This window comes from Canis lupus, chromosome 6, assembly GCF_003254725.2.
Source record: "Canis lupus dingo isolate Sandy chromosome 6, ASM325472v2, whole genome shotgun sequence".
Lineage (NCBI taxonomy): Eukaryota > Metazoa > Chordata > Mammalia > Carnivora > Canidae > Canis > Canis lupus.
In genome coordinates, this window is record NC_064248.1 from 21,405,468 (window position 1) to 21,430,928 (window position 25,461).

A 25,461-nucleotide genomic window follows, 5' to 3' on the forward strand; every position below is an offset into this window, starting at 1 on the left:
CTCTCTCTCTCTGTGACTATCATAAATAAATAAAAATTAAAAAAAAAAAAAAAAAAAAAGAAACTGAGTTGGACAAATCTAAGTCCTTGGTCGCAGGTCACCAACCCTCCTTTCTTGGATGTTGTGAAGAGATGAAGGCCATGGTGGCTTTATTTAGTCTGGAGTAGGACTTTTTCTTTGGCCTTTGATCTTATAAACTCAGACATTGTTTCCATTGTTCTCTGGTTTTCTGCTGACAACTTTCTCCCTAAGGCAACTCGTCTGTGACTCATGTTAAACTGCTTGGGGGATGGGGTGGGGAAATGCGTCAGAGTAACAAGAAACTGAATATATCACATCTGTCTCTGTGTGTCCTGCTTTTTCACTCATTCTACTTTCCGCTAGCCTCAAGTCTTGGCTATGGGGTTTAAGACTCTCCATCCACAGCTAATAGAAAGAAGACATGAGCCACACATGTCATTTTAAACTTTCTAGTAACCACTCTTTTTGAAAAGGTAAAAAGACACAGTGGAATTGATTTTAATAATGTTTTATTTAAGCCAGTATGCCTAAACTATCATTGCTTCAACACATTCTCAGCAGATGAATCCATTACATTCTTTTTTTCATACTAAATCTCTTTAGTATTTTATACTTACAATCACATCTCAACTATATTTCAAGTGCTCAATAGCCACACATGCCCTGTGGGTGCTTATTGGACACAGCAGCCCAAGGCCCTGGAATCTCTGTCCCGGACGGACCAGGGTAGGGTCGGGAGGGTTAGCCGGTGGCTCTAAGTCTCAGGGCTATGTTTATCTACAGCTTAACCTCCTCAGGAGAAATGAGCTTTGTTCTCTTTTAGTGGAGAATCTGGCCTTGGTTTGTGAGATGTTTTCTGGAAGGCAAATACTAGGCCCTGACCCAAGTTCACTTAACACATGGAGAGCAACGGGATATTTATTCATGCAACAACTACTACTTATGGAAAACTTCATTGGCTCAAGATCCCATTCAAGGGCTGTTCAAGGTCCAGGGGGAATGGGAGCGGATTCTCTCTACGGAGAGAGGACTCAGGAGGTCTGCAGAGAGTTCCCTTCAAATCTGCAGCTGAGTGTTGATCAGTGCACGCATGCGAGGACAGTACCGGAGGCCAAGGAAAGACCACCCATTAGAATCAGCTGGAGCTAAAAAAAAAAAAAAAAAAAAAAAAAAAAAAGAATCAGCTGGAGCTTACACAGGGTCGGGCATTATTTCTGTCCTCATCAACCAGAAAGGGAAGAACATCTAACATGTAGGATATCCAGCAGAATCCCGAGAAACATATTGCCTCAGTAGTCACCAAATTAGCCCTAGACTAAAGACTGTTCTGGACCTGCTCGGCAATCTTAAAAACAGGCCTCAAAAGATTCAAATTGTTTCCACTAATGCAACTGCGCCATCCTAAAACAAAACCCCCAAATATTTAAAGGAAAACAAAAAATTTTAGCGCTCTGCAATGTGAAATTCGAAATGTCTGGCATCCAATAAAAAATTACCTGGCACGCAAAGCAGCAAAATATGAGCTATAATGAGGAGAAAAATCGATCAATAGAAACAGATCCAGAAATGTCACAGATGATGGAATTAATAGACAAGGACGTTAAAGCAGCCATTAGAAACACACTCCATATGCTCAAGAAGGGACAGGGAAGCAAGAGCATGTTAACAGGAGGCGTGGGAGATATAAAACAGACCCAAATCAAACTTCAAGATCCGAGAATCGCAAGGAAACCCAAGCAAATCTTGGCTCTAACACTTGCTGTGTAACCACGGGCAAGTTAATTCATCTGTCTGAGCCAGATTTCCTCATTTGATGCATATAGCTAATGTATATTGAGCATGTGTTCTGTATCAGGCACTGTTCTAAGACCTTTCCATGACAAAACTATGTAGGTGCTGTTATTACTGCCTCCGTTTTACGGATGAGGATAACGGAAGGATGAGGCACAGAAAACTTATGTAACTTGCTGCAGCTTACATAGCAAAGAAACTTGGGAGATCCAGGATTCAAACCAGAGCCCAAGCTCTTAGCGTCCATATGCTTCCGCCTCTCTCAACACCATAGGAATGAGGAAATGATTGTGTTTTGCTACATAGGCTTTTTAAAAAACTTTTAAAATTTCAGTTTGGTGTTTTTTTTGTTTTTAAGATTTTACTTTTAAGCAATATCTACATCCAATGTGGGGGCTTGAACTCACAACCCCAAGATCAAGAGTTGCACACTCTACCAACTGAGCCAGCCAGGCACCCCTAAAATTCCAGCTTTATTGATGTATAATGGACAAATACAATTGTAAAAGTGTACATGATGATTTGATATTTGTGTATGTTTTGAAAGAATTTCCCCCACCTACTTAATGAACTCATCCATCACCTCACATATTTATGATTTGGAGAGCAGTGGTGAGAACATTTAAGATCTACTTTCGGGATTCCTGGGTGGCTCAGCGGTTTAGTGCCTGCCTTTGGCCCAGGGCGTGAACCTGGAGACACGGAATCAAGTCCTGCGTCGGGCTCCTGGCATGGAGCCTGCTTCTCCCTCTGCCTGTGTCTCTGATTCTCTCTCTCTCTCTCCGTATGTATGTCTATCATAAATAAATAAATGATTTTTTTTAAAAAAAAGATCTACTCTCTTGGCAAATTTTTTAAAAAGATTTTATTCATTTATTCATGATAGACAGAGAGAGAGAGAGAGAGAGAGAGGCAGAGACACAGGCAGAGGGAGAAGCAGGTTCCATGCAGGGAGCCCCATTCAGGACTCGATCTCGGGTCTCCAGGATCATGCCCCGGGCCAAAGGCAGGTGCCAAACTGCTGCGCCACCCAGGGATCCCTCTCTTGGCAAATTTTAATTATACAGTAGTACAGTGATATCAACTACAGTTGATACATTAGATCCTCAGACCTTACTCATCTTATAGTTGAAAGTTCATTGGCCTTTTGTGATGGTCAAACCAGACAGCCCATGTGCACCTGTTCATTTAGCACAGAATGTTTGTTCAAAGTGAAAAATAAATGAAAACCTCAGATGGATTCAGAATGGCTGGTGTGGGGAGAGGTAAGGTCTTGTCTGTCTGGAATGAGCATTAACACCACTACTTACCAACTGTGGGACAGAAGGTTCAGGAGGCCACAGCCTACTCTGAGCTGTCTGAAGAAACTTTGCTTCCCTCAGGTCCCTTGGATATCTTCCCAGAACTCCTGCTCTTTCCCTGGAAAGGAGGAAGTGAATAAAGAGGTACGGCTTCCTTTTCTTTTCTATTCTACATGGAATGTGCCAGTTATGGTCAGGGAAACTGAGCAAAGAGAAGTTGACTGAAGTTTCTTCATGTTCTTTGCACTTTTTTGAGTCACCAAAATGGCTCAATATACTTTAAGATTTTATTTATTTGACAGTGAAAGAGCATAAGCACGGGGAGTGGCAGAAGGAGAGTGAGAAGCAGACTCCCCACTGAGCAGAGAGCCCGATGCAGGGCTTGATCCCAGGACCCTGGGATCATGACCGGAGCTGAAGGCAGACACTCAACTAACTGAGCCACCCAGGTGTCTTGATATATATATATATATATATATATATATCCATACATTTAAAAATATATCCATAATAAATAGATCTTTAAGATAAATATCCATTATACACACACACACACACACACACACACACATATATATATATAAAGGATATTGTCAAATCTCAAAAGAAGTATACACAGACTTGTTGAATAAATGGTCCAGTGTAACTGGGCTTCTAAAGTGTTCTTTGTTATATTCTGAAAGATTTACTGGGTTCTGGATTAGGCCAATGGAACTTTAGTGTGAACTCCGGTCGGATATGCTATTTCCCGTCCAGACCAATCCCTGGGACCAAGTATTTGAGAAAAAGCAAATCTCCAATTCACTAAGGCTGTAGACATCAGTTAACGGGTTGGAATTATCCTCTTTTACGTACCCATTTGTCTGAGTAGCTATTTGTTTCAAAATTAAGTTAATATCAATGTTACATTTATTCTTTAAAAGTTCCTTTTATTGTTTCTTGTTACAAAAATAATACCTTCCTTGTAGAACATTTAGAAAATATAGGGTGATAAAAAGAAGGAACCACATTGCAGGGAATCTAGTACGCTTTAAATTTGATGTCTATTTTGCCAGCATTTAAAAGATGTCTATCTGAAGAAAATGAGGTCACACTCTTTAAAATTGATGTATCATGGATGTCCTCCTCAGCCATGGCTTATTCTTCTGTAACATAAATTTTTGTGCAGCTCCATAATAAATATACAGTCAGGTTACATTTAATGCAAATTTGAATTACACAGTTTGAAATAGTAGGATATAAAATATTAATTAAACTTTGCTTTATGGGCAAAATCTGAAGTAATGTGAATCCTGCCTTGCATTTCATTTTTGTAGGAAATTTAATCTTGCGTAACATGAGTTTTGCATTCTGTGAGATCTTCAGCAATACAACCCCTTGCATAAAATATGACTGTCCTCTACTGCCATTGATTTAGCCCAGTGCCCTATTGATGATCACTTATTACTGCAATGAGCTTCTTTGAAGATAAATCTTTGCACACATCCATAATGATCCCTTTAGGAAAAATTCTTAGACATAGAATTGCTAGCTCAGGGCTTTTGATGCACATTGTAAAAACCCTGTCCTGAAAGGTGGTATTCACACTTAACAGATTTTTACGTGGTGCTTACTACATGCCAGGTACTACTCCGAGACTTGTAAATCCTCATCATGATAAGATGCTGTAGGTACTATTATTATCATCATCCCCAGTTTACAGATGAGGAAGCTGAGTCACACGCAGTTGCCCAGGCCCCAGTGCTAGTAAGTGGCAGAGCTGGCTTCTGAGTCCTAGTCCCTGACCACTGTGCTTTTTTTTTTTTTTTAACATTCTGAGCAGCAGATGACAACACGGTCATTTCTCTGAGTGTTTTTCCACAACAGGCGATATTTATCTGTGCAAAGGGAGTTTGAAATACACTGTTTTGACTAGGAAAATTGATGCAGCCAAAGGTGCTTTCTGAGCAGGGCTACGATGAGAGAGAGAGAGAGAAAGACAAAAGAAGTTCTACTTATTGGTTACTGGTGAATTATTGGCCTGTTTGATTCCTTTTCTAAGAAGCCCCATCACAGTAATATTTTGGAAGCTTCCCCTATGAAGAGGAGACCTCTCATCTTTGGTCTTCAGTCTTCATGTAACAAATGTTCCCGGGGTCGACTTGTTGTCCCCAAGGCTTTGCCCACACCCCAGGATTTCAGGACATGCTCCTGAGCCATGTGGCCCTCTTCATCTGCCGTCTGCTGCAGATGGTGGCTCTATGCTTTAAGGACTCTGCAGCCTGCCACAGTTCCTGCCCGATGCTTGTTTTATTTACACACTTGCAGCGTGTGCTCACACTGAGAAACTAACAGGGAGGCATAAAACTCGAGCTGTCAACCTGAGGTAGACAGCTAGAGCTTATTTACTAGCCCAGACCTCAGCTGCAGGATGACTAATTCTTTTCCAAGACCTCTAGACCCTTGTCTTAGGGTACAAAAGCTAAGCTGCTATTACAAAAATATCCAGTAAAACATGGCTTAAGGACACTCATGATAGCAGCTAGGAGATAAGCAGTTCCATCGCTGGAGGGACTCTAGTCTGCACAGTCTTTCAGGGACCCATGTTCCTTCCATCACAGAGCCTGGCCAGGTGGCTGCATTAACCCCAGTGCCAAGGACCAGGAGCCACGTCCCCTGCCTAAGGCCTAGGCACACAGTACCTCCACCAGAATTCCACTGGCAGGAGCCAAATCATGTGATAACACCTCCCTGCAAGGGACGCTGGGAAATGTATGTTCAGCAGCATACCCAGAACGATGGAGAGAATGGGTTTGCCAGAGACCTAGTGGGTCCTATGGACCCTTCAAGCAGGAGATAAACCCAGGGGGGGTGTCTGTCGTTGCATAGTGAGGTTATCATATTTACCTTCCTTGTTTCTCTTCCTATACCATATCAGTGGGTGAATTCAAGAATAAAATATGGGGGGCCTGGGTGGCTCAGTCAGTTGAGCATCTTACTCTTGGTTCCTGCTCAGGTTATAATCTCAGGGGGTGGAGCCCTACCTGGGGCTTCGGGTAGTTTGAAGTTTCTCTCCCTCTTCTCCCAGCCCCATACATGCATGGGTGTCTTTCTCTCAAATAAATAAATATTTTTTTAAAAAAGAAAGAATAACTGGGATGCCTGATTGGCTCTGTGGTTGAGCATCTGTCTTCAGCCCAGGGCATGATCCTGGAGTCCCGGGATCGGGTCCCACATGGGGCTCCCTGCATGGAGTCTGCTTCTCCCTCTGCCTGTGTCTCTGCCTCTCTCTCTCTCTCTCTCTGTGTCTTTCATGAATAAATAAATAAAATCTTTAAAAAAGAGAAAGAGAGAGAGAGAGAGAATAAAATAGAGGCTCCTGGATGAATCTGTTGGTTAAGCATCTGCCTTTGGCTCAGGTCATGATTCCAGGGTCCTGGAATTGAGCCCCACGTCAGGCTCCCAGCTTGGTGGGGAGCCTGCTTCTCCCTCTCCCTCTGCTGCTCCCCCTACTTGTGTTTGCTCTCTCTCTTTCTGTCAAATAAATAAACAAAAATTAAAAAAAAAAAGAATAAAATATAAATCATCTGGAATTTATTTAGTCTTATGGGATCTGGAAACTAACTCCTAAAAGCATGTGTTAATCAATAAAATAAAATAAAATAAAATAAAATAAAATAAAATAAAATGCATGTGCTAATTTTGTTTGTTCTATCTGACTCAAAATCACCTTATAGTTTAAAGTTAGAGCTAAGTACACAGGCTTTGGAGACAAAAAATTCTGAATGAGAGACCCACCTCCATTTATCTGCCTTCTGTGTCTCTTTGGGCATGTTACTTAAACTCTTGAGTGTTGTTGTGAGGATTGTAGAAGCATGCAGAGAGAACTGAGTGGAAATCCTGGCTTCTGGGACACTAGACAGTTCTAATTTATCTGAATCTTGGGTTTCCTGGAGAATGGGGTTGTACTGTATCTCTCACTGGGGTGTGTAATGATATATGTCCTAAGCATGTAGATCCATACTGGCTCACAGTACTGAGAAATTTAGGATGTGATCTACATTCAGTTTCACACAGTGTGACCACCCTGACTCTGTCTTTCTCTGTAGGTCAGCTTCAGCCTCAGGCCACCTCTACATGGAAGCAAAATGGTTGTGACATACTCAGAAGAGTGAAAGCTGCTGCTCCCCCAGACACCACTTCAAGTCCCAGTCACTCTGGTACGTTATGTGCCTGTCTCTGAACTTCAATTTGGGGGACAAGGTTAGCTGATTGGCTTAAGCCAATTAGGACCCATTCCTGTAGCTAAGGATGGGGTCACCCCCAAATAACTATATGGCAGTCATATAGTTCCTCTGAAGGGAAACTGGGTTGTAGTTATCAGAAAGGCAGCCAAAACAACAGATGTCCACCACAAAGAATGTGTTTGAAGGATGAGTTAATTGGGCCTAATTATGGCCCAATTTTGATTTGTTTTTTGAAATTATGAACTGACTTCTTCCGATGATAGATGAACTAATCATGGGTCTGGCAGTTTTCCTTCATATCCTCCAAAGCTGACTTCTCAAGCTTCCTTTTCTTGCTTTGCCTGGACCAGTGAATGCTTTGCTCCCCCATGGCATTGGTGGTGTCTTTCTGACCCACAGGTTCGTAAGACACTCTCAAACCAATGAATTGAAGAACAACCTTTAGAGATCCACAGATTTTTGAACTTGTAGTATTTGTCTTTTTACTTTATTTATTTATTTATTTATTTATTTATTTATTTATTTATTTATTTTTAAGATTTGTTTATTTATTCATGCGAGACAGAGAGAGAGGCAGAGACACAGGCAGAGGGAGAAGCAGGCTCCATGTAGGGAGCCCAACGTGGGACTTGGATCCCGGGTCTCCAGGATTACACCCCGGGCAGAAGGCGGCGCTAAAATGCTGAGCTACCTGGGCTGCCCAGTATTTGTCTTTCTAAATTTTTTTTCAATTTTTAAAAAATATTTTATTTATTTGAAAGAGACAGAGCACAAGCAGAGTAGGGGGAGGAGCAGAGGGAGAAGGAGAAGCAGACTCTCCACTGAGCAGGGAGCCTGTCAGGAGACTTGATCCCAGGACCCTAGGATCATGACCTGAGTCAAAGGCAGTTGCTTAACCAACTGAGCCACTCAGGGACTCTGTAGTATTTGTCTTTGAAAGAACAATAAATTTTGTCCCTAAAGCCTGGACATATATATCACAGGCTTTGGAGACTAAAACTGTATATACCAAAAATTGCATGTATATGCACATATATATGTTAATATGGAGAAGTAGAATAAACTTTTGGCGTCTTCTTGTTTGTAAAATTGTGCAGTAAGAATAGATGCTGTCTAAGTTCTTTTCAGCATGAAGACCCATTGGAGAGGCAGTACATAACAACAATTATGGCCAAAAGTAATTATCGAGTACTCATTGGATACTGCCCTAAACTCTAATGTATACAGTATTTTATCTCATTCAATCTTCACAACAACTCTATGAGGTGTGAACTATTACCGATCCCTCTTAGAGATGAGAAAATTGAAGGTAAAGGAGGTCACACAGTTCAAGGTCATATGGTGGACGGTGGCTAGGAACTAGAATTCAGGTTGGTAAGATTCCAGAGTCTGTGCCTTTTGGTCATGTTATACTGTCACTATGCTTCTGCTGAGGAAGAAAGGACTCAGATTTGGGAGTTGGAAAAACTTGGACTTGAATTCTAGATTTGGCACTGTGACTTGGGGAAAGTTACTCAAGCTCTCTGAGCCTTAGTAAGATAGAAGATGAAAATATGACTACCTTACAGATATGGAATTAGAATTAAGGTAGTTGAATGAATGAATGTAAAATTTTTGGCACATAGTAGGTGCTCAGTAAGGGATATCTCTCATAATGACCCACTAAACTAAGCCAATTAATAGAATACATTGGTACCGGATATACAAGAACTGTGTGAATGAATTCCTGGCTTCTGAGTCACTGGTTTGAATGCTCATTATAAATAAGCTTGTGAAAGCAATCTTCTTTAACAAAGCATTGCCTGTTTCAAGCTGCAAAGCATGCATTTGACACAGACAATTGACAAGTGATGGAACAGGAGTAACATTTTTAAAATACTCATGCCAATGAATGCTGTTTTGGAAACAGACATGTTTTTCCTCTTTCAGTAATCTGGGTCATTTTCCCTATTAAGGGAAACCATTGTCTCTACTGAGACTAGCTCATGAGATTTGTTTTCCCAGGCAAGAGGAGAGGTACAAACACCTGGCAGCCATAGGATAGGGAAGAAAGGCAATTTGATGCACAGGGGCATTCTGAACAGATAGGGAGGGAAGCAGAACATGTGTCTACCTTTTGGTCTTGGGGGTTGGATGTAAGAGGCAAGGAGAGAGGACAAAGGGTCAGAAAAGTGTGCTTCTCTTCCCCTCTCTGGTCTTGAACTCCTGCTGAGTTGGTGGAGGATGTGGTTTAGAAATAGCTAGAGCCGGGTCGCCTGGGTGGCTCAGTGGTTGAACATCTGCCTTTGGCTCGGGTTGTGATCCTGGTGTCCTGGGATCGAGTCCCACATTGGGCTCCCTGCCTGGAGCCTGCTTCTCCCTCTGCCTGTGTCTCTACCTCTCTCTGTGTGTCTCTCATGAATAAATAAATAAAATCTTAAAAAAAAAAAAAAAGAAATAGTTAGAGGCATTTGCAGGAAATGCTAGAGCAGTGGCCTTTGGGCCCTAATCCGCCTTTGGGACCCTTGGATAACGGTAAGTCATAAGGAGCTCTGCACCAACCTGGGCGGGGGGGCTGCATTACCATTGGTGGTGTCATGTGCTCATGCAGAGAGGGTCTGTGCCAATGTCTTGAGTCTCTGACAATTATCCAGCGTCCCCCTTCACCATCACTGAAAGGACAAGGAAAGCAATTGAATGTGTTAGCTGTCCTTTTATTACAAGGTCAAAGTGATCCTGTAGCCAAGAGCTGCAGGATGGATTACCCAGGCCAGGGAGACTGAATTGAAGTCACAACCAAGTCCCAGAGGGATCTGCAGAGCCAGCAGGAAACTAAGGTGGGTCATGTCTAGCCACCCAGGCATATACCCAAGTAGAAGGACTGACCGTGAGCTCCACTGACTTGGTAATCAGCAGTAGAGAGGCCTGAAGACGTGTCAGTGATGATGCAGGACATCTCTGTGGAGGGCAGTGAAGATCTCAGAGCCAGTATTAGGAGCATGAGGACCTCCTTCCTCCCCAACCCCCATCATCAGAAGAAAGCGTAAGGCTGTCCAGGTACCTGGATGGTGTCTCGACAGGGAGAATGAGGAATTAACCCCGGAGAATAGAGAGATAGCCCTGGGAGCCAATCTGACCCATAAAATGGATTAAATATTTATCCAAAAGAAATTGAGCCTTGAGAGAGACTGCTCCAAACAGTGACCGAGTTACCTTAATTGGAAGTTAAGATTTTCCCACCTTTGCCGTCGGTGGGATGGGCACTCACGAGCAAGATATTTACAGACAGATGAGAAAGCTCATGTTTTGCACACAGAGTTGTAGCCTGCAGCATGTGCTGTTGGTCATCCCGATTTTAAGGGTCCTCTTTCTTTCTGTACAGTCACTTGTATAGGCAAAGTGGGTGTCTCCCCCAAGACTCAGAGGCAAATCCTGGTTAGTCCAAACTGGCCACTGTGCCCCATTCCTTGTCAGTGCTTGGTTCAGGCGTGGGCGTGTACAGTCCTTCTGGCCATGAAACATCGAGACACCCACTGGGGTGCATCTGGGGAGATTTTCCTCATTGAAAAGGAGAGACATACGGGAAAGTCTCCATTCTGGTGCCGGTAATGACTATGATCGTGGCAGGCAACTTGGGACCAGGGCAGGAGGCGGGGTGGTGGTGGTGGTTGGGGGGTGGGGGATGGTTAGCTGAGGACTAGCAGACTCACTGCAGAGGGAGGATAAGAAGCTAGAAGGAACCTGGGTCCTTGATGATGCCCTTTGACTCCTCGAATGCCCACCCTACCTCCATCCTTCTTGGTATGTGAGAGAATAAATCCCCCAAGTTAAAGCTATTTGAGATGGATATGTTATTTGCAGGCAAAAGCATCCTAAATGAGGCAGAGCGTGGGTAGATTTTTGACCTTGCTTCTCTTGCTGCATAAATGTGTCCATACGATTGTGAAAAGGAAAAGGGTGCCAACAGTCATTAACTAACATCGAGAACCACTTGGACTACTTCCTTCGGGCAAGCCTTATTACCAGACGATCGAACCTTCTGGGTTTGACAGCAGCAATGACTTCACATGGTACCATCTCCTCTTCAACTTCTTTCCTAAAGGAACAGATGAAGCCACACTTGTTAATTCTTCTTGAACACGAACAAAGGGATCCTTTCTGCCCTTTTAAAATGTATTATTAAAATGTGAAATGAATATGTTTCTTCTAGAGTTGCTTGGAAAGTGAACTGGGAGCAGTTAAACATCAAACTCACTGCTGTTTTTTGGCTTTAACGGGAATCACCTTTGCCTTTTTCTATGGAATAAAGGAAGTCTTAGAACATAAAAGCATTTCAAGAACTGGATTTTAACTGCTGAGCTGACCAGAGATAGAAGGCTCACACCGACTGGAGCTGTATAATTTGGCTCTTTTTTTTTTTAACATTCCGACTTCTCTCTGACTGCAAAAATCTATCTGCTTTGGTTCAGTTTATATTTTCTCCCCCAATCAAATAACATTTCTTGGAGTTCAGCATCACCCATGCCTACTTACTTTGGGCAAATTATTTCAGGGTAATTTACTAGCTGGAAAGAAAGAAGGAGGGAAGGGAGAGAGAGAGAGAGAGAGAGAGAGAGAGAGAGAGAGAGAGAGAGAGACTCATCTTTCCAAGTACTGTTTCCATTACAAAATGTCCCAGAATTTCATATTCAATGGATCTGCAATTCTCGAGCCACATCTTTTCTTTTGGGAACTCTGTTATGTTCTACGGGAACTTCAAGGGGTGAGTTGGAGGCTGGGAGAGATGTAAAATTGCCACAACTTCAATCCTGCTTCAAGTGCAAGTATTATTTGTTTTTTACTGGAGGCTTTGAAAAGGGCTTTTTGGAAAAAATATTTCCATTAGGAAATAAAATTTGAAAACAACAGTGTTATATAAGAATAAGCAAGTGCATACAACTCAAATATTATTGTGTCCTGACCTTTCAGTGTCATGCGGGTCTCTCATACAAAGTACTTTGCAGAACAGGCGGTAGGCAGGATTTGGCCCAAGGGCAGGGAGTTTTCTGAGCCTTGCTTGGCATCATGAACAGAAAGACCACAGCCACAAGCAACAACATGGATATATCTTTTAAAAAAAGAAAAAGGGATCCCTGGGTGGCGCAGCGGTTTGGCGCCTGCCTTTGGCCCAGGGCGCGATCCTGGAGACCCGGGATCGAATCCCACATCAGGCTCCCGGTGCATGGAGCCTGCTTCTCCCTCTGCCTATATCTCTGCCTCTCTCTCTCTCTCTCTGTGACTATCATAAATAAATAAAAAGAAAAAAAGAAAAAAAGCTTAAGATTTATTTATTTATTTGAGAGAGAGAGAGAGAGAGAGAATATGAGTGAGGAGAGGGGCAGAGGGAGAGAGAGAGAGAGAATCTGCAAGCAGACTCCCTGTTGAGCACGGAGCATCACGTGGGGCTGGATCTCATGACCCTGAGATCATGACTTGAGCCAAAACCAAGAGATAGATGATTAACAGACTGAGTCACCTGGGCACCCCAGAATTGATCATTTAAAAGGCCAGGATTGTTTTGCCTCCAGAGTGCAGGGAGGGTAGTAGAATTGGGAGGGGGGCACACAAGGGACATCTGGGGTGTGGACAATTTTCTCATTTCTTGAGCTGATACAGCTTCATGGGTATTCATTACACAATTTGTTAAGTTGTACAAGCGTGTGTTATGCACAGAGAGTGCATTCTATTTCTCAATAAAATGTTGAATAAAAATGAATATTAAGAATCATGCATTATGCTATTATGCTCCATTAACTGATTGTAAACACTTTTCTTTGGTTGACAACATTAACCTTTATTTCTATATCATTCTTATTAGTCAACTCATTGGTGTTCAGCCCTGCCTGCATACCAGAATCTCCAATGGAGTATTTCTTTCCCCAAAACATGGATGCCTGAGCCCATCCTCTTAAGATTCTGATTGAACAGATCCAGGCTTGGGGGGGGGGGGGAGCGGTCTGCAGGCCTAAGCGATGGCGACGTGCATTGAGAGCCTCCTGTTAAAACCACACTATCTTGGTGCAATTTCTGCAGCTTCCCCACTGTGTCACACACTTTGCCCTAAATATTCATCCAAACTGACAAGCTGAGCATTTTATTCTTAATTGCACTTGCCTTGAAGTGAGTCTCCCTTTGAGTAAAAAAGTCCAGTCCTCATCAAGATGGTATCTTATCTGACGTTTATTCCAGCTTCCTTTTTACTCGCTCCTAAACTGCAGCACCTTGAAACTGCTTTTTTAATACACTCATTTCCTTATTCTAAGCCAAGTGCACATTCTTGGCTCCTTGGAGCCAATCCCATCACTCCTGTCTCCCCGGTGCTGCAGCAGCTTGCCACCCACCCCAGCAGAGATAAGTGCCTGTTTATCCCCAGCCTTTGTTTCTGGGCCCTAAGTCAGTTTCCTATCACAAGGAAACATTCCTTCCACCCCTCTGCTGACTCATCTTTATCAGCGTTTACTGGAGAATCTTATCAATAGCCTTTTGAACAACTACATAAATTAAATTTATCCCTCTTATCCTTGCTCTTTTTATTTACGCTTCCAAACATCTCTGGCAATGGTAAAACGAACTGACTTCCTCTTGGACTGTACTTCTTCCCAATAGATTTGGACTAAACGTTTAATTGTTCACTGGAAGGCAATCTCCACTTCTGCTAAAGCTCAGATCACCATAAGTCCCTATTTGCCTTGGACGGTCCTGCTTGATGCCGGGTGATTGTTAACAGTGCCCCCTTTTACATTAAAAATAAAAAATCTCGGTTTATATGATAAATTTTATGGTTACCTTATTAAAATCCATGCAGTATTGTTGAAAGAGAACCAGAGGAAGAGTCAGGAGACCTGCATCCTTGTCCCTGCGAGGCCACAAACTAGCTGTGTGGGTTTTATCATTATGAATCCTGACTCTCCAAGTGTGGTCCCCAGACCAGCCCCATCAGCGTCAACCTGGGAGCTTGTTAGACATGTGGAATCTAAGGTCCCAGCCCAGACCAACTGAACTATAATTTGCATTTTAATGACTCCCTAGTGATTTGGATGCACAATATAGTTTTTGAAGCACTGTTCTAAACCTCCCAGGTTGCAGCTTATTAGTAAAATAAAAACTGTCTAGCTTCCACATGGCGTTAAAAATAATATCCATGCATTCAATCCACTGCATTTTAATAACAAACCCACAGGAGCAACAGAAAATACATTAAAAACATCTACTTACACGTAGCATGACTTGCTTTTTTAAAGTGCATGAATGGGGGATCCCTGGGTGGCACAGCGGTTTAGCGCCTGCCTTTGGCCCAGGGCGCGATCCTGGAGACCCGGGATCGAATCCCACGTCAGGCTCCCAGTGTATGGAGCCTGCTTCTCCCTCTGCCTGTGTCTCTGCCTCTCTCGCTCTCTCTGTGTGTGACTATCATAAATAAATAAAAATTAAAAAAAAAAAAGTGCATGAATGGAATCTACTGTTCAGTCAAAGTGCTAGAAACATCATTTGGCTTCACTGATAAGAAATGTACCAGGTTAAGATAGATCTTCTGGGACACCTGGGTGGCTCAGTCAGTTAAGTATCTGGTTGTGATCCCAGAGTCCTGGGATGGGGCCCCATGCTGGGCTCCCTGCTCAGTGGGGAGTCTGCTTTTCCTTCTCCCTCTGCCCCTCCCTCCTGCTTGAGCTGTCTCTCTCTGTCTCAAATAAATAAATAAAAATCTTGAAAAAAAAAAGAAAAAAAGGATGGCTCTCCTCAGAGGAAGGCAATTGTCACAAAATGAGGCAGCTGTGGGCAGCCAGTACTTATAGGAGCTGGGTGTAGTGTTCCTTGTCCAAGTTAAAAGTATCCAGGTAGGTCACCAGTATCAGCTAATATATATTTTACTAAATTTGATGTATTGTTTTCTGGTCTCTCTAATCAGTACTAGAAGTACTTACCAATTACTTTTTATGATGGTAACTTTAAAAATCCCATTTGAATGCTTTTTAGACGTTTTCATGGATGTGTCTCTAATATTGTGAGAGTGGGAGTGGATACTGTGAAGCTGGCCAACTGCTCTCTGAAAGTCTGGCATTTCTTTGAAATTATATGTTTTATCTCTAAACTTCAAATAAATTCCATCTTTCTACTGTGAAAGAGAGATTGAGGGAGGAAAGAAAGAAAGCTAATTGTCTTAAAAATCCCAGTGCTGGCCTGAGCAAGAAAATACTGAACTGGTTTATTAATGATATTACAGAATTACCTACCTAACACTTTGACTCACATGAATGCTTTATGTTCCTGTTTTGCATTAAAAATTCCCACACAGGGGCACCTGTGTGGCTCAGTGGGTTAAACATCTGCCTTCAGCTCAGGTCATGATCCTGGGGACCTGGGATTGAGCCTCAAGTCTCTGTTCAGTGGAAAGTCTGCTTCTTCCTCTTCCTCTGCCTGCCACCCCACCTACTTGTGCTCTTTCTATGTGTCAAATAAATAAATAAAATCTTAAAAAAATTCTCATACACATGAAAATAGAAAGAAAAGAAAAAGGTGTCAACATTTTTTTTGTTTCTTTTTATTTATTTATTTATTTTCTTAGGCTAAGATCGCTTTTACCCACTCAGAAGAAAATCGTATTCTATTCAGATTTCCAGTAATAGCAAAAAAGGAAAAGGTATCAGTTATTGACTTGAGAAGGAAATGTTTCTTGTCATACTGAAAGTTTTTTTCATTAAAAAAATTTAAGTTCGGGGATCCCTGGGTGGCGCAGCGGTTTGGCGCCTGCCTTTGGCCCGGGGCGCGATTCTGGAGACCCGGGATCGAATCCCACGTCGGGCTCCCGGTGCATGGAGCCTGCTTCTCCCTCTGCCTGTGTCTCTGCCTCTCTCTCTCTCTCTCTCTGTGTGGCTATCATAAATAAATAAAAATTATAAAAAAAAAAATTTAAGTTCAATTAATTAACAGATAAATGTATTATTGGTTTCAGAGGTAGAGTTCAGTGATTCATCAGTTGCATATAACACCCAGTGCTCACTATACCACGTGCCCTCCTTAATGTCCATCACCCAGGTATATGCAAAGTATCAATACTAACTTTCTGGAAAAAAAGATCTCCAGATCCTGCATGAAGTCCAGGGCAGTTGCCTGCACCAGATCCAGGAAGGAAAGTTGAGGAGTTCTGTGGAACTTAGATGATGTTTATTTTCATGGAATCCTGCCGCAATAAGCTTATGGCAACAAGGTTTCATTAATATTTTTTAAAAAGGAATGCTCTTATTATAAGTTATTTCTGTAGGGAGTTGTGCTCTACTCGTTGATTGGCTGGCAGTCTCTTTATTGTCACCCAAGGTGGAGGGAAAGCCTTATCATCCCCTGCTCTATGGCGGGAGTTGCATAAGCTTGGGAGAGATTGCACACAGTTTATAGATTCCCCAGTGTATCTTCATAGAGATGCAGATTTAATTTCATGGCCAGGAGGCTGATCAATGTATCCATCCTGTTTGGCCTCAAAACTTTTAATTTTTCCATTGCCTGTCACCCACCTCCTGTATACAGACAGACGACATTTGATAATGGGCTGTAACTGCATAGAATTTTTTTTTTTTTTTTAGAATTTTTGCATATATTCTACAAACACTCATTGTGCACCATGCTTGGGGATGCAGATGCTCCGGGAGCTCACAGTCCAGTGGGGGAGGTAATCTCCAAGATCACAGAATGGTTTAGTAAACAAGAGAGGAAGAAAAGAGGTTGCACCCTCTTCGTGGGAATGTGTTGTATCTTGCTCATCTGGGAAGATCAGGGAACAATTTTAGGCAGAGGTAAGTCTTGACCTGAGTCTCAGAGGATAAGTAGGACCCTTATCCTTGGAAGGAAGGCCAAGGGCAGTGGTTCTCATCTCCTTCTCTATTAGTCAATGTCTGGGGACATTTTTAGTTTTTGCAATACTTGGTGAGGCGTAAGGTGGGGCAAGCAGGGGTAGGTCTGCTATTAGCATGAGTGGATAGAGGCCGGGGATGCCGCTAACATCCTCCAAGGCACAGGACAGCCCCTATAACAGCTATGTGGCCCCTAATATCAATAGTGCCAAGGGTGAGAAGCCCTGCAGTAGAGGGAAGGACAGGCTTCTTTAAAGGACTTGGAGCACCAGGAAGCATAAATAGGGCAGAAGTTTATCTGGTAGTGAGAAGTAGGAATGGACCCCCAAGCAATTCTCCAATCCTCAGTGGACACTGATAGGGTGCCCTTTAAATTCAATTCAATTCAATTCTGACACTATCTACCTGGAGATAACATCAGATCTCCCAAGTTAGGAGCTCGGTCCCAGACGACTGCCCACTTTCACATGCCAATCGCAAGTCCGTCGTCACCTGTGCTTCTGACCGACTGGCTAGAAACTGGAGGTCCCTAGACTCCTTCTGTAGGCTTGATTTCCTAGTGCGGCTCACAGAACTCGGGAAATGTTTATGTCCAGTTGCCCATTTATGATAAAGGATAAATGATGCAGATGAACAGCCAGATTCAGAGAGAGCAAAGTCTGAGAGAGTCCTGAGCTCAGGAGCTTCTGTCCCCAAGGAACTGGGGTCCACCACGTCTCTGCAGAGAGGTTCATGTGTTCACTAACCTGGAAGCTCTGCAAATTGCATTGTTGAGGAGTTTTTAATTGAGCGGGTTCTGCAGCACCCCCACTCCTTCCTTTCCCCAGAGGTGCGTGGGTGGGGCTGAAAGTTCTATTCCTCTAATCTCTTGGTCTTTCTGGAGACCAGCCTCATCCTGAGGCTATCTAGAGGCCCTACCCTGTCACCTCATTAGGATAAACTGAGGGGGCGTTCAAAAAGGCTCTTTCTGAGTTTAAAAGGCACTCTCACACTCAGGAAATTCAAAGGGCTTTAGGAATTTTGGGCCAGAAATTGGAGACAAAGACCAAATTTAAGAAGGGCTTTGTAAATCAAGATAAAAATATTAAATATTAGCCTGGGGGCAAATTTAAGAAAGACTTTGTATACTAAGATAAAAATATTAAACATTAGCCTGGGGGCATTAAGAAGCCCCAAAATAATTATTAAAGAATTAATATATGCTCTTTAGTAGACAATGCTAAAAGAGTGTTTAAATCTCATTACTGGGATCATACACCATTTAAATTCTTCTTTATTTACTAAACTATCATTCCTAAATATCACAAAATAGATACAAATTTTGTCATAAATGTTTTCTTTCTGTTTGTTTTTTAGATTTTATTTATTTATTTAACAGAGAGAGAGAAAGCATGAGCACAAGCAGGGGGAGTGGGAGAAGGAAAAGCAGGCTCCTCACTGAGCAGGGAACCTGATGCCAGGCTGGATCCCAGGACCCTCGGATCATGATCTGAGCCATAGGCAGATACCCAACCAACTGAGCCACCCAGGCACCCCACAAACGTTCTTTTCTTAATGAAACATTATTAATTTCTAATTCATTCAGGAAAAGTTAATCCATAAACATGAAACCCTGAAAGAACCATGAGAAAATTATTTTGTGAGATCCTAGGGAAGAGGAAAGGCTTTTGGTGCTTAACAGCAAAAACAAAACAACATGAAAACCGTGAAGAGGAATACCCTTGGGTTTTATTCCATAAATTCAAAACAGTGCTTAGAAAAATTACTAGGAAACAAGGAGAACTCTGCTAAACATAAAAATAATGGAAAGAGCCATGAAGACAATGATTGATTTTACTACATTATTCTTCAAGTGTCTGTGAATCAAATCTGTGTTAAACAAAATGAAAAGGCAAAAGGAACTGTGGCAAAAAAGTATAATATGAAAAATAGTCTTGCAATTCTATAAGAAAGCCCCAAATAATCAAACATGAAAAATCAGCAAAGGACAAAGATTCTTGGTGTACCTATAACTAGGTAATAAACAATAAAATAGTTTAACCTCGCTAACAATGAGATAAATGCATAGGAAAACAATGAAAAACAATTGTCCCTATCAAATAAGCAAAGATTAAAGAGAAACTAACCATATAATGATGAATTTTGGAAAAGTTCCTGAAGAAGTTGAAGAAAGATCCACCCTTTCACATTCTTGGTGAAGATATAAACTTGGAAAACCTTGTAGAAAGCAATCTGGCAATATGTACCTGGAAAAAATTGGCAATATATGCCTGGAAAAAGCTTATATCCTTTGGCTTAACAATTCTACTTCTAGGAATCTATCCGGAGGAGAGAAACAGACAAACAAAAAGAGATTATGTGTAGCTGTCATCAATGATGCTCTAGTAAGAGCGAAAATAAAACACAACCTGCATGCCCAACAAAAAGGAAAAAATAGGGGCATGTGGGTAGCTCAGTAGTTGAGCCTCTGCCTTTGGCTTAGGTTGTGATCCTGGGGTCCTGGGATCGAGTCTTATATTAGGCTTCACACAGGGAGTCTGCTTCTCCCTCTGCCTATGTCTCTGCCTCTCTCTGTGTGTCTCTCATGAATAAATACATAAAATCTTTTAAAAAAGGAAAAAAATATATTATGGTACATGCACACAGTGTAACAAGGTGAATTTTTGGATGAATGTTTAATGACAAGGAAGAAGTGCTCATGGCATATTATTAAGGAAATAATATAAGGTACAAAAATTTTTTAACTTTTATTTGGTCTCAAACATCACGTAAATAGTTGTGTGTGTGTGTGTGTGTGTGTGTGTGTGTGTGTGTGTGTAGCAGGGTATTTCTGATTATTTCTGGTGCAAGCAGGCTGGTAGGGGTCCCACAGGACTAGCCAAAGGATCCTTGGCTTTACAAAGGATGGGAATCAAACATCAGTCAACAGAAAGTGAGAGCAGAGTTTATTGAAGAGAGAGCAGAGAGAGCAGAGACAGAGCAACTGGGAGAGTCAGGTAGGAAATGGAAGATGAATCTCATCGTTGCTTGGGGGTCTGGAGTTCTTGCTGAGGATGGTGTCGGTTGCAGTTTGGGTGACCAGACACATTCAGACATGTCTAAGGAACTTGGAGTGTATCTGATAGATACTTGCTTGGAAGAAGGGGCAACAGAGACTCCTAAACAATGAAGAGGTGCAAGATAAGTCTCTCCAAAATATGCCACTTTGGCATGTGGACTATTTTGAGCTGAAAGCAAATTGAGACTCTGTAGGCTCAAGAGAAATTTTTGCCCTTCCCTTAACCACCTAGGAGAATCCAAATTGGGAGTCTTTCCCAGAGTAAGAGTTATTACTGGAGATAAATTTTATTTGAGTGACCCATCTGTATCACAGGGCAAACATCTAATTACCAAACATCAGCTCTTCTTATTGCCCTGTAAATAACCCTCTTCCCCTTTGAAGTCCCAGGCTCAGGATGGCAGATATATCTCATTTTACCTCTCTGTCTTTGAACCTCTCATGGATGTGAGGTTCCTGTGTGTACAAAATTAAATTTTATTTTCTCCTTTTAGTCTACTCTTATGTTGATTTAATTTGTAGACCAGCCAGAAGAGTCTTTGCAGGGTAGAAAAAATTTTTTCCTCCCCAACATCCATCTCCAGATTCAGAGAGGCACAATTTTTTAGGGTCTGGGCTCTGTGGAAGGGTCAGGAAGTTGAGGGAGCAGGGATTCTGGGTGTAGGCCAGGCTAGAGGCTCATGCTGTCTGAGAAGGAAAGGCCTGGTGGAATTAGAGGAACTGCCTCACCTGTGGCCTGAGTCACCATAATGGGGGGATCTTCCAGAGGCATTGGACAGTAAATTGGAATAAGGATGCCATCAAGAGCCTGAACCTCTCAGTGAAGATGACCCATCTTGGAAAAGTCTGGATGTTGGAGGAACAGGCATTTTCCTACCAGCCAGAGAGAGATACAGGTAATGGAGAACCACAGAGGCCATGGAAAATAGCAAGACATGTAAGTGGCCATGCACCAAAGAGAGTGGCATGGTGGTGAAGAGTGGGCAGGCCACTGCACAGATGGCTGAGCACTCTGTCAACAGTACCATGTACTAGGGCTTGTGCTGGCCAAGCAATGACAACAAAGACACAGGGAATGAAGAGGGCTAGAGCTGGTGCAAAGTGACTCCCAGGCTGCATGAGGAAGCCTATCTTCCGTGAGAGACCTGGCTCATTTTGAGAACTCTTAGAGACACACAAGAAGGAAGTGTCCTGAGTGCCTGGGTGGTTCAGTCTGCCTTCAGCTCAGGTCATGATCCCAGTACCCTGGGATGGAGCCCTGCACTAGTCTCCCTGCTCAGCGGAGAGTCTGCTTCTCCCTTTCCCTCTGCTCCTCCCCCAGCTCACTCTCTCTCTCCCAAATAAATAAATAAAATATTAAAAAAAAAAAATAAATGGGGCAGCCCCAGTGGCCCAGCGGTTTAGCACCGCCTTCAGGCCAGGGTGTGATCCTGGAGATCCAGGATCAAGTCCCACGTCGGGCTCCCTGCATGGAGCCTGCTTCTCCCTCTGCCTGTGTCTCTGCCCCCCCCCACCGTCTCTCATGAATAAATAAATAAAATCTTTAAAAAAATAAAAAAAATAAAAAAATAAAGAAGGAAGTATCCTGTCATTTGACAGATGGTGCTAACCATCCATTGGATGAGGAACAACCTGTGAAGGTGGACCCCTGCCTGGCCAATTATATTTTGGAGACTTTGCCTACCATTATTTAAATTCTAATGCAATAGCTAACTACTCCTAGCACCTGAAGTCCCCTTCTCATTATGGTTGGTAAATCAATAGCTGAATGGTACCATGATGACCTGATGACCCTGCTGGCCTTTAGGATACCCCCAAAGATGATGCTGGAAACCACTGGGATTTTATCCCCATTTATCTCTAAGATGAGACATTGGGTATTGGATGGGGAAGGCACTGGTGAGGCAGGGAAATTTACCCTGAAAACCTTTCAGGAAGAGTTGGCAAAGGGTAGGTATATTTATAATACCTTTTCTATGAAACAGGCAGGTACCAAGCAAAATGGCTTCAAAGCAAGATACGGGCTCATGTAATGGAAGAGTTCAGTAGTATCTGGCTCTGGTGACTCAGAAGGGACATCATCAAGTTTCTCACGCTCTCCATCTCCAGCATCTCACACTCTCCATCTCTTGGCTCCGCTTTCTTCCATGTTAATTCCATTCTTGGCTGTAAGGCCAGGCATGAAGAGGGTTTCTAGCGGCCATGGGTAGGCAGGTGGCAGTTCCTGATTGCTTAATGGCTATTTGGTCCATTTTTGGCAACCCAATATGCCAAAAATATCATTTCAACTCATTTTACAAAAAGACAGCTCTATTACATTGCCCTTCTAACCTTTGAATCTGTCTTCCAATATGGCAACAGGGATGACAGCAAAATGAAAGGTGAGGTGCTCTCTCCTCCCCAGGGGAGGACACATGAGTCTTCCTCTCTTTAATGTTGGAAAAGCCCTTTGTTTTTGTCTTTTTTGTTGTTGTTGTTGTTCTTGTTGTCTTTTTTGTTGTTGTTGTTGTCTTTTAAAAAATATTTTATTTATTTATTCATGAGAGACACAGAGAGAAAGGCAGAACATAGGCAGAGGGAGAAGCAGGCTCCCTGCGAGGAGCCTAATACAGGACTTGATCCCAGAACCCCGGGATCATGACATGAGCCAAAGGCAGACACTCAACCACTGAGCCACCCAGGTGCCCCCAGAAAAGCCCTTTGAATGAAAGCTGAACTTCTGTCCTGGCATCAAGGGGCTCAGCTGATCCTACTGTGTATACTTTTGGGGCACAAGTGACAGCCTCTCTCTGAAAAGCTCTGCTCCTTGGAAACTCTGAAGGCGTATAACCAAAAACGTCCCGTGAGGACATCAAACAAACACAAAATGTAATCCCCAAACCAAGCTAGCATAATGAAAAAAATCCCTGGAGAGAGAGGACATAGAGTTCAATATAAACTCTCTACATTCTTGCTGTGTGCTGGTGGAGAAATCTTCAAACCATATTCTACTCTTTACAAAAGGAGAGCATTGGTCTTATGTGAGTGGTTTCTAATGCTCTTTGTGTGTTCAGTTCTCCTAACTGTTCTAAGAGGTAGGTTCTTACTTCCCCTACTTTACAAAAATGGAAGTGCAGAAAGGTCATTTGCCTGGGATTTCAACTCATTCTGCTTTGCCCCAGGGAGGGTGAGTGCTCATTTCCTCTGAGAGCTAAGACTGCAAAGGACAGAAGTGCATCTTCTCTGGCTCAGGATCCACTAGCTCAACCCCCTTTTTTCGTTGTTGTTGATTTAAGGAGCCACATCGTGTGTTCACAAGGAGGTGCTCAACAAGTCAACAGGAGACAGAATTTGGAAACTCAGAGATTGTGAGGTGGAGGTAGAAGGGGCTGAGGGTGTTTTGGGACAAAGTAATCCTGGCAGGAGATGGGTCAGTAGGAAAGCCAGACAAAATTCATGACAACAAAGCTTCAACCCTTAGCTGATTCTTTTTTTTTTTTTTTTAGGATTTTATTTACTTATTTTAGAGAAATGAGTGGGGTAGAGAGGCAGATAGGCGGAGGGAGAGGGAGAAGCAGACTCCCCACTGAGGAGGGAGCCCCACTCATGGCTTGATCCCAAGACCCTGAGATCATGACCTGAGCCATCCAAGCCCTCCTACCCTTAGTTACTTCTAGCAATTTCTTCCTTGGCCTTCTATGCCTCTCACCTTTGGTCTTTGGTTGTTTTTTTTTTTTTTCTCCTACACATTTTTTTTTCAATGTAGATTATACTGCTTTCCTCATTGTTACATCTTTAACTTTTTGTAAGATGTCTCTTTTCCTTCTTCTTCTTCTTTTTTAACTTTGCATGTGTGATTGTTATAATTTCTTCACATTGATTTTCATTCTTTTATCTCAAACCATGTCTGTCCTTGCCTTTTAAAAAATCTCAGCCTTGTTTTACTGGAATCTTAATAAAAGAATCATTGTATCTTAGGTGTGGAGTCTTTTCTTTCCATTGTCTCTCTCATCCCATTTTAGCATTCCATTATTCACATGCAACATTTAATAGACTTATTTAAATGCAGATGTGTATAAAATAAAAAGTAAAAATCCTCCCTCTCTAATTACATTCCCTAGAGGTATCCACTGTGAACGGTTGAGTATCTGCTCCATTCAGGTTTTGTTTTTTTTTCCTCTAAACCGATATATCACATAAATGTATTACTGCTCACATATTCATTTATTTTAATAAAAATGAGATCACACCATTCTTGATGTTCTGCAGATTGTTTTTGCTTTTACATAGCATGATCATTCTCATTTTAAATTTCGTTTTCTTTGTTTTTTCCTCCTAACTTACATGGATAAAAATCATCTACTTCCACTGCTTATTCCACATTTTATATTTTGATTATTTATATACAGGGGTACTATTCTGCTCTGATGTTTCTTCCCCCTCTTGTAGCTCCCCCTCAGCCTCTTCCATCTGGACAACCAGAAAAAAAGCACCTGTTGCCTTGAGGGACAGGGTCACAGCTCCCTTCTGGCATTTGAGATTCCTGGGCTGAGATCACAGTCTATACTGTAGTTTAGAAGTTGATTTGCTTACTCAATTTTCCTGCTGTAAAGAAGATAAAACTGCCTTGTTCTGGGGCAGAGGTGAAGGGAAGAAGAGAACAGCAGAATGAGGCAGAGGTGTGGGCTTTTGAGGTGGAATAGGGAAATTAATAGGATTCTGTTAGAGACCGAATGCTCATGCCCTTCCTGAAATTTGCATGCTGGAGTCCTAATCCCAGTATGGCTACATTTGTAATAAGGAAGTAATTAAGGTTAGATGACAAGGGAGGAAAAAAAGAAGAAAAAGGAAGTAAAAAATGGGGAAAAAAGAAAAAAAATTAAAAATTAATAAAAACATAGTATAAGGTTAAATGAGATCATAAGGGCAGGGGTCTGATCCAGTAAGATTCATGTCATAAGAAGAGACACTGGAGGGCAGCCCCGGTGGCGCAGCAGTTTAGCGCCGCCTGCAGCCCAGGGTGTGATCCTGGAGACCCGGAATCAAGTCCCACGTCAGGCTTCCTGCACGGAGCCTGCTTCTCCCTCTGTCTGTGTCTTTGCCTCTCTCTCTCTCTCTCTGTGTCTCTCATGAATAAATAAATAAAATCTTAAAAAAAAAAAAGAGAGACCCTGAAGAACTTGCTTCCTCTGTCAACATGTACACAAACGGAGAAAAAGCCATGT

The 25,461-nt window shown here is 42.4% G+C and overlaps 1 long non-coding RNA gene across 1 annotated transcript in view; it reads right to left on the bottom strand.

The window, feature by feature from the left end:
• Positions 1-594: 594 nt before the first annotated feature.
• Positions 595-25,461, bottom strand: part of LOC112640228 (uncharacterized) — a 30,230-nt gene continuing 5,363 nt past the window's right edge. Inside the window, exons 3-5 of the long non-coding RNA XR_004816539.2 lie at positions 9,881-11,414; positions 3,123-3,231; positions 595-1,166 (exon numbers count right to left, since the gene is read on the bottom strand). This is a non-coding gene — a long non-coding RNA (uncharacterized LOC112640228). The remainder of the gene's footprint in view (positions 1,167-3,122; positions 3,232-9,880; positions 11,415-25,461) is intronic.